Raw genomic sequence first — 10,345 nt, 5'->3', positions numbered from 1 at the left:
GCCAAAGACTGACACTCCCTCTTCAGCACATTACACCCTATTTTTTTAAAAAGAGCTAGAAACCTTGGGTATCCCATCTCATTTCCAGTTCTTGCTATGTCAGACCCTATGGAAAAAGTACCAGCAACAACAGAAGCTTCCACCTCAGACCGTGCACGCCAAGAAGTTCACAAGAAATCACAAGAAGTTCATATGTGCTTTACATAAAGTATCAGTAACATTTTCCTCTGACACATGACCATTCAGCAGCTGAGGCTGGGTCCCTGCCCTACCCAGCTGCTCTCACCCTGAGCCGCTGCTGGTGCAGACGCAGTGGCCTGAGGAAGGGACAGAAAATGTACACATGCCAGGGGAACTGCTCCCCAAAGCCTGTGTGAAGGACATTTTCCATTCTGGCTTTGGATCAGGGGCTGAGGGGATCCTGGGATGGTAACACTGCCAGTATCACTGCTTTATGTCACATTAATCTGTATTTATTTGGCTCAGGCAGGTGATAATTATTTCAATAAGAACCTAGATATTTTAAAGAAATGTTTACAAGAAATTCAGGAGAGAAACTTAGTCCTATTCTGGAAATATGGGTTGATTTCATTTGATTGGATGCAAATGAAAATTTCTGGATTATGACTTCACATCAGGCTTAAAATACAGAATGTTTCCATCTGATATTTAAGTATGAGAGAGATCAGATATAAGGACATAAGAAGCCCTGACAAGTTCTAAATAAGCATTAAAATCCTAAACATATGTGTGCAGAAAAACAGCTCCTTGAAGCCAAAAACTTTTAGAAAGGGAAATAAAAGTTTTTAAGCTTTCAAGACCAGGCACATCCTTACCCCTAGATTTACTGTTTAATCCCATTAAGCACAACTAACCGTGTCAACACAGAACCAAACTATTCTGTACAAACCACCCAAAACCTTTAACTGGTCGTTGTTAAAAGGGCCCTGTGCTAGGTGCCTAATTGCCATAAATACTGATTCCCCTAAGTTCTTTTCACATTCCCATCTAAATTTTCAATAATGATAGCAATCAGACAAACCATTTCAAAATCCTAATCAAATGTCTTCTCAGAGCATTCATAAAATGAAATGCTGATGCAGCACATTCTGTTTAATTGAGACACACTCAGACTGGGAAGTCCGCTTAATCAGGACGTCTCTCTGGGAACAGTTTAAGTCCAATGACACTTAATGGCAATGACACTGCTGCTCCCATGTAACAGGCAATGGGACAAGAGGAAATGGCCTCAGGTTGCACAAGGGGAGGTATAGATTGGATATTATGGAAAATTTCGTCACCAAAAGGCTGCCCAAGGAACTGGCTATCTCCATCCCTGGCGCCGCTTAAAAGATGTGGTGCCAGGACAGGGTGAACTGGACGTGGTGGACTTGGCAGCGGTTGGATTCAGTGATCTTATGGTATTTTCCAGCTGAAGTGATCCAATGATTCTTTAAAAATATTTGATTCTGGTGCAGGGTTAGATGATAAAGGAGGATTGAGTAAAGACTTTTTTAGACAGGTACTGCTTTTCTTCCAGTCTCTTCTGTTGCAATATTATCTGCAAGTTATTGAGTGCCAGTGCCTATTTTGGACCCATGGAAAAGGAAGGAGACATCTTCTCCAAAGACTTCTGGGCATCTCTAGCCCCAGCAGCTTTATCCTAAAGCAGCAGCTTCTCCTTTTGTCCCAGGGACCTCCCCTTGTCATGCCTGGGCCTAGGAGATTCCTCCCAGACAGAGGCAGAGCCTCACCACCTCTGCAGCAGCAAGAATGTCCTAGGACAGAGAGTGGTAAGCCAGGACTGAGGTCAAAACAGGCCTTAATGAAAGTCCCATCTCCTTTTGCTGCTTTGTAACCCTACTTACAGCCTTGATTCATAGTGAAACAATCTGGTGGGGAAAAAAAAAACTTCCCTGTAAGAAGATTCCTTTTTATTGTCAACCTTCACACAGACAGAGTATGAAATTCCCTAGGCAATTAGAGCTTCTAACATTACAGGCACAAGGCTTGTTTTGAGAAAACAAATACATGTCAGCATTTTAAAAGTTATTTTTTCAACCTTTAGACACGCTGGCAAGGCATCCATTCATTGGGTTTTTTACTTGAAGGCATATAGACAAGAAAACACAGTACCAGGTGGGAGTGCAATATGCCACTTGTCTGGTAATGATAAAGAGCAAAAATGCAAAGGAGCCATAAACCAGACAAAGCAAAGGAGGAGAGAGGCACCCACGGAGGTGGGTGTGTGGCAGTTGCCCAAGGACTGGAGATTTCCCTAGTTTTAATATCTGCAGTAATTAGTGTAAAAGCAGCATTGGTTAGGGATATCTGCATAGCTGTGAGTAGCCTTTGGTTTGGTATTTACTTGTTTGGTTGAGTTTTTTGTAGCAAGTCTTGCTTTCCATAGTGGCAGTGGTATAAAAATAAACTAAAATCGATGTACAAGGAACTCGATAAACACAGTGTAAAAATGACCACTCATGCAGCTTGCACCCTCTGTCTATTAAATGTTAGCCTTGAATTTTTGTAATACAACTTAACAAAGATTACAGCATTTAAAATGAAACGTGATCATTCTGTGCCTTTATCTCAAAGTGCTGCCTTCATTTGTGCTAAGTAACTTCTCTGACTCAAACTTGTTTATTACTGTAAGGTGGGCTGTAATTGTAGCCACCAGCGGCAAACATGAGATAGTTCATATCTAAACAAAAAAAATTCAGTGTTCCTGAACAATAAGTTTGAGCAGTGTGAAAGGTCCAGCACATACAATATTTTTTTCAGTCACCTTGGTGAACCTGTGTTGAACAGGTAAAATGTGAAACCAAGAAAGCAGCAATCAAAAAAGGAGAGGAGAATTTAACAGATGGTGCTAAAGCCAGGAGCTATCAGTTTCATATCTTTTTCCCTGAAGTGAACCCATGGCACCCAGAGTTGATAGCAGAGGTATTTCCCAAATTCGAGCTCCTGACCTTGCAGCTGGACCCTGCCCCTGCACAGCCTCCCAGTGCCTGCAGCAGACCTGCGGCCAAGCCGAGGCGGTTGCGCATACAGATGTGATAACTTCACCAGTGACCTATATAAGATGCATTTCCTAACCCACAGGGCAGACAGCTTTAAGGGCACATTACTGCCTCCCCTCCACAGGACATCTTGCCCCAAAAGGACATCTCTGTGTGGGACAGCTGTGGTTTCAGACCATGGCAGGGGCTGTCATTCAGAGGCAGAGATTGTGCATGGCCGCTCTGTGAATGTAGCAAAGAACTGGAGGGAAAATATGAAAAGAAGATGAATCTGTTCAGCACTAAACGTGTTTATTTTAACTTTTTGCAGCTTCTGAAAAATCACTGAAAAAAACTCCAGGGTATAAATCAAAGTGAGAGAGAGAGAAAAACGGCAAGCGAAAGAAAGTCATTACTTTGATTGGCAATGAAGGATTACTCAGGATCCATAACTGTGTTTACCTAGCTCAGCTTAAAGTTCACCACTCTTAACTCCTCTAAAGAAACTCATCTTAAAAACAAAAACTAAACTAAAAAAAAGCCAGCGTTCACAAAAAATTACTTGTGTAACAACAAGTGGGGTTTGCCACCTATGCTTACACAACTATGCACAAAATGCATACTTTATGTAATTTTAAGATTTGTCTACTTAGAATTTAAATTACAGAATAAAGCCTAAAATTATGAACATAAAGATCTTATATTATTCTTATCTTTTCAATTTCATGCTCTTCAGCTATACCTTAGCACAGCCCAATTTACAGTCTAAGGCCAGAAAGTTAGTAGTACTAGGCACACAGTTGCACTAAGTACTGTTCTCACTTGTTCACTATAAGCTCCCTATTTCCTTCTTAAAAGTTGTTTTCAAAAGGATCTGCTTGCATAATTGTGCAGCAACAAGGCCTGGTAGCCTCAATCCCCAAGAATGTTTTCAATGACCTCTTCCTGCCCAGTTTTTCCATGAGAGAGAGAGAACTGTTGGGAAAGGGGGAGCCAACAGTGTTACCAGAGGGTAAATGAGTAGACAGATGCAGAATAGAGATTAGTGTTTTAGGAAAGAAAAAATTTTCCCCCTCTCTGGTGTTACAATTGCTTTTAAAACACACCCTCTCCTTCTAACATTTCATGTCCTTTTTGTAGGCACTTCCAGCAACATAATTTTAGAAATGAGAATATTAAAGCAGAGGAATGGGCATGCAGCGTGGCTGCCAGTATCAAATCCAGACCGTGGGTCACTCCTGGCAGCGAAGAGCCTGGGCAGCTTTGCAGGGGCAGTGTGAGTCAACATGGCCATTTGTGGACAGATAAGCAAGTGCAAACAAAACCAGAGCATCAAAAGTGAAATGTCTGCTTCAGAGGGAAGCCGAGCTCACTAACACACACATACCTGTACCACGTGCCTAGCAAATCAAGATTTGTTTATTTACAGTATCAGTTTTGGTTATGGAGAGCTCTTAAAAATCTGAGAGTAAAATAACCTTGAGAAATTCACATTATTAAGAATTAATTATTACCCTCTGACAGATCCCATTTATCACCATGAACACCAGATACATTAATTAGAGCACTTCTGGCTTCACAGCAAACCTGTTTCCTTCATGTTAGATTTTGGTTTAGATTTTGCTCCCAGAGGGACAACAGAAATTGTTAGGTGTACTAAAGAGCAGTTTAAAAGTTTTTCCACTATGATGAATTTAAATTCAGACCTTTTTTTTTGTCCCTGAATTGGGCTCCATAGTAACCTCTATCACCAAAGAATTATCTTTGCTACTGACAGACTAAATTAATAATCAGAGTTTTGTTTTTAACCCTGTCACCTACAGCACTGATACTGAGGACCATGGGGTAGATTACTCAGCAATTAACATTGTGTGATGTTGCTGAATACAATGTATTTCCTGTAGCTTAAAAACGTGCCACGCTGTGGCAATGCAGAGTAGGCAGCTTTTAAATTTTGGATGAAATCTTAGTGAAAGTCTCCCATGACTCATTCAACTCCTGCCATTACCTTATGTATTGTGATAATGGTGTAATGCAAGGTAGGGATTTAAAAGGACAAGAACATAAATCTTCGAGATTGATGGCATTTTGCCATTGCCTGTGTGTCAAGAGGACTGAGGGAGCTTGCTGTGTTACAATTTCCCATCCTAGTCGTAGTGGGAGTGCAGAATGAAAGCTTTACATTTACAGATCAAATCCTGTTTGTCTCCAAGACAAAATTTCCTATGAGATTAAGACCTACTAAATGTGGTCCCATAGGGAAGAACTCAGAAATTCTCAATAACATCCCAAGGAGGCCTTACCACTTTTTTGTCCACGATCAGCTGAAAATTCCCCACCACCACCTTGGTTGCATTTTTCTCTGGATGGGAGAAAAAAATCCAGGCAAGTGTGATACCCCAGTGCTCCACAGCTTAGCTATTCACCACAAATGGTCTGCCTCTTTAAATAAAGCACAGGCTGGGACACGCTATCTGCTTCTCAGAAAGCCGAAGGTGGATGCATGCCAGGGATTTGTGCAGCTTCCTGGCTTTGCTGATAAAGAAAGGCCACTGTGAGGTAAACCTCTGCTCTGTCCCTGACACGTTTTCCCAGCGGCTGCCCAGAAACAAGGCACCCCAGAAGACCAGGAAAGCGTGGATCCCGTGGCACCACAGCTATGTCTGCACAGCAGGGCTGGGAGGAAGCCTCTGAAGAGCCCACACGGGCTTGTGCTTCTACATTTAGAAATGTGAGCTTCGAGCCCGAGCATTTGCCTCAGCAGGTGGAAAGTATGAGAGAGCACATCCAATGCTGAAAGTTAATGATAGCATTTGACCATGTTAACCAGTAAGTGACAAGGCAGGGTCACGGGAGTTAATTATTCATGTAAGTGACTGCTAAAAGAAATGTTTAAGAAATGTTGGTAGTTTGCACTGACTACAATGGAAAGTGACTAATCATTTCAAAGTTTAACCTTGGCAGCTCTAAGCAGACCCTTCTGGCTCTTTTTTTCTGGTTTTGTTTTCTAAATCAATATTGTCTACTTCACAGGCAGAGGTTTTGCAGCAGAAATCTGGCTAGAAGGGCAGCTGTGCCACGAAGACCAGAGCTCCAGGAGAGAAGCAATCTGGTTTACAGGTGTTCAGCTTTGGGAGAAGGGGGTGCTTCAGCCTCAACTCCCAGTCTCCGGAGTGATGTGACACCACTCTCCCCAGCTCCCAGTACTTGTGTATTTAAGTTTGGGGCAACCTCTACCTCGTTTGTTCAGTGCCAAGCACAATCAGTCCCTGCCTGTCACTGGTGTGCCTCAGCAGTGCCACAATATAAACGCTAATAAAGACAGACTGCTCATATCTGCATAGCCACAACTGAATCCCCCACTTTAAAAATGTCATTATTTTTGTTAGTGCCCAGATAATTTAAAAAATTCTCAGGAAAAAAACAATTACTGCCCTGCCAGAACTGCTAAGCTTCTGTGGGACATAGCTGCATAATTTTAAGAGCCAAACATTCCACTAGATCTCTTTGTTTCAACAATCAAATACCAGAGAGGGAGGTAATACTGACAACATGTTGCTCTTCTTCTGTATGTTGAATTGTTTTATAACTTCTAGCCATGGTATATGAGTCTACCATTCAAAAAAAAAAAAAAAGGGTAAGTATAAACTAACACTTTATAACACTACAACATATATACAGCACTTCTCATCCCAAGAGTACTTAGAATACTTGAGGTCTCAGAGGAGTGCAGCTATCTGCAGGCGGGGACACAGCATGTGTTTAACAAACAGTATCTGAGGCTTGAACATGGAGAGCAGCAATTTTTCCAGCTTACAACTTTGGTAAGGATAAAGCAGAAATAAAGGCATGTTTAATGCATGTAGCCTTAATAAGATACTGAAACTAAAGGGAAGACAGACTTGGAGAACTTAAATATGAAGAATATATTAAGTAAGGGTAAAAATGAAATTTAGTCTGCAAGATGAGAGGCTAGCTAAGTGAATATTATTTTTCCTTAAGAAAAAAAGCTTTTAAGGTATAATTTGGTTATTAAGAAGCATGACTTATGTGAAAACCAGAACCCTCAGCACCCATTGGTGTGGGCATTGCACTGGGATGCAACATTTGGAGATACCTCAAAGGGAAGGCTGCAAAGTCATCGGGGAAGTTCTGCAAAATTCCTAGTGAAAAAAAATTAATTGTTCAAAAGAAATCCTCTGGATGTGTAGCACGAGATCCCAGAGTTTGTGGGAACTTCCTGTTCTTCCTGCTCATGTAGGAGGGCTAGAGGTGTTATCTTACTGGGCTCTCAAAGATACAAGGAAGTTCACTTGCAGGATGGGTCAATATGCAGGCGTGGTCAACCCTTTGTTAAATGTTGCTTTCCATCTGATGCCCAAAATGCTTCTTCAGCAACAGAAAACATTGGGAGAAGGATGGTGGGAGGCAAGGGGCATAAGTGTAAAAAGAACCTTTGATGTAAGTAATACACAAGAATAAATATAAAAGAACATAAAAAATTTTTAAGTTGCTATTGCAAACAATCCAGTGCCAAGTCAGCCTACAATAAGGGTAAATGATAAGCATGTAAATTAAAGACTGCAGAAAGCAGACGTTTGGGTTTTAAGCCACATTGTTCAAGTCAAGAACAATTTCCTCTCGTGTGGTACTTGGACAGAGGCAGAGGGACATGGTAAAGGCAGTGTGGGTGGTTCATAGTGTTCACTTTGCTTTGGCATGGGAAGCTAGGAAGCCACAACAGTTCGTTGATTGTAAGCTTTCTGTTGCTTTAAGCATGAATGTCCTTTTTGTCCTCTAACAATCCCATTTTTGTTTTTAAGACGACAGCCTTTGACCCTTTCCTGGACTAGGAATGAAAGTCATCTGAAAGAGCAGTACGCTGTTCTTCCAAACCTACTTTGTGGTGCTCTCTTTTGATGCCATTGCTGGCATCATGCAAGCCAGGGTGACTTCAAGCAACTTTTCTAATCTGCCTTCATCAGCCTATACCGAGAGTGATAACCAGTGCTCATATGATATTTTCAGTTTTTCCTGCACCAGCCTCATTCCCTAGGGTAATTTCATCTGGTGGCTACAGATCTTATGTCTCCCAGAGCAGGCAAAAGGGATGGAGAGAGGTCCTGTACTATCCTCCCTCAGTGCAGGCCAGCTTATTTCTCTGAGTATCTGTACAGTGAAACTTTCAGTTTTCAGTCAGTTTCAGTGAGTTCTGTAACTTCTTCCTTCTGTAAACCTCCCAGGGTGGGCTAGTGTGGCAGTGATACTTTCAGTTAAGTGCTGGGACCTGTATGTCCCAGAGCTCCCTTTACAGGCATTGGACATGATTTAGAGACAATAGTCACATATTCAGTGTACTTACAGGAACCCCAAAATATCTACTGTTCTATCTGTTTAGACTCCAGCTGCCACTGTGGAAGGGTCTTCTGTGGGTCAGCCCTGGGTCACATCTGCCACAGCCACATGGATATTTTGGGTATCTTAAGCAATCTCAAACAGTGTGAGATCCCTACCTGTGACAAATAAGTGAAGCCTCTGTCTTATATCAGCTGGTTCTATCTGTACCTATTGGTAAGAAGAATGTGTTTCTTTCACCTATCTGAGAATGGGCTGGTGTGCCCCCTGGGGATTCCTGTCTCTGTCCATGGATTTAATAGGAATTTAGGTGAGTAGATGAGATGTGATGGCTAATTTTTAAATAGCTATAGTGAGATGAAATGAATCCCATCCATCCTGGCACATGATTAATGTTGGAACAGTAAGCACTTTGCACTTTGCTCTTATTGCACATTGCAATAACTTTGGTCAGATTTGATGTTTTTTTAAAAGTGTTACTGTCCTTATTAAATTGATCCTTGTTAATTACAATCCAATAATTTTAAAAATAAGCTTTAAGGTGTGATGATTTCTGTGTCTATATTCAAAAATCAGAAATATCAGACAGCAAGGCAGAAAACTCCTACAGAATTCAGAACATACATTTGAGAAGTGATTTTAAATCCTTATGCCATCAAGCACATTGAAGAGTATGTACAAGACATACGGCTATATTGTGATAAACCATAAAGAAGCTTTCAGCTATATAGCTACTTGACAGGCTGTTCAAAATCAAGTGTTTAACTTCTCTCTTTACCTTGATAATCAGGTTTTCCTCTTTGCTTCACACATATATTATGCCATATTTAGCACACAAAAGGAAAAAAAAAGGCAGTAGTTTCTTTAGAGACAGCCAACTTTGCTGTGATGCACCCCATCACTCTTCTTGTCTTTTATTGTAAGAAAAGCATCCTGTACTTGCTTGTATAGCAAACAGATTTTTCCTAGCAGTAGTCTTGATATGTGTCACAGGGACTTATGAGGCTGCAGTCCTATGCCTCAGAAATAACTGTGTTAATTGGCCAAAAAAACCCCAACCAAGCAACCAAACATAATCCCAAACTTATTTTTTTTTAAAGTCCTGTCTTTCTAAAAATATGGGCTTTACTTTATGTACTAGTCTGAGCAGTGTTCACATTAGTGACATAACCTTAGTGTTCCACTAATGCTTATAAGACTTTTTAACTGCATTTAAAAATACTTATAAACTCAAAAACAGGAGTCAGGGCATGTTCTATTATAAACAACAGTTCTTTTGCAATATTTGTTCCACAAATTTAGTTATTAATTGCTCAGTCACACCTAGCATGGTAGTCTTTCTGATCACGAAATACCTATATACCTGCTGATTTTCATGCATTATCTATAACATTTGCTTTTCTTAGATTGCCCTCAAATCATTGTATTTCAGAGTAGACACCCACCTCTGTGCCCAAATTCAGTGGAGGTATAATAAGTGTGAAACAGAGAAGTAATTCATTTACTTCAATTTATACATGTACTCTATGCTGTATTTATCTTTTTTTGGGGAAAAAAAAAGTATAAAAATAGACATTACTAGCAGTAGGAACTCTGGATGAGGGGACTAGCTGAAAGAAAATTCATGTGATTTTGAAAGCACCTATACTAATCAGAGGTCAGGCACATGCTGGTCTTTACTTGTGTCTTCATAATGAAGCAGTCAACATGTTACCTGGTGAAAATAACAGCCACTGTACCAAATACAGCCCAGCACACTACAAACAGTGACAGTGACATTTGATGATACTTGTGACAGATTATTGTGGTCCTCCATCATAACACTGCAGCAAAAATTCAAGGCTGCAATAAAAATTAATCTGGCCATGAAACTGGTCTGTAGTTATTTTTTCCCCTTTACTGCTACAACACTGATGTATAGAAGCCATCAAACATGACTTTGTGAGGGTATTAGATGTACATAAAGCTTGCAGAAAGAAACTGATGGT

The sequence above is a fragment of the Fringilla coelebs genome, assembly GCF_963513975.1.
Source record: "Fringilla coelebs genome assembly, chromosome: 2".
Classification (NCBI taxonomy): Eukaryota; Metazoa; Chordata; class Aves; order Passeriformes; family Fringillidae; genus Fringilla; species Fringilla coelebs.
Note: the sequence above shows the minus strand (reverse complement) of the source record.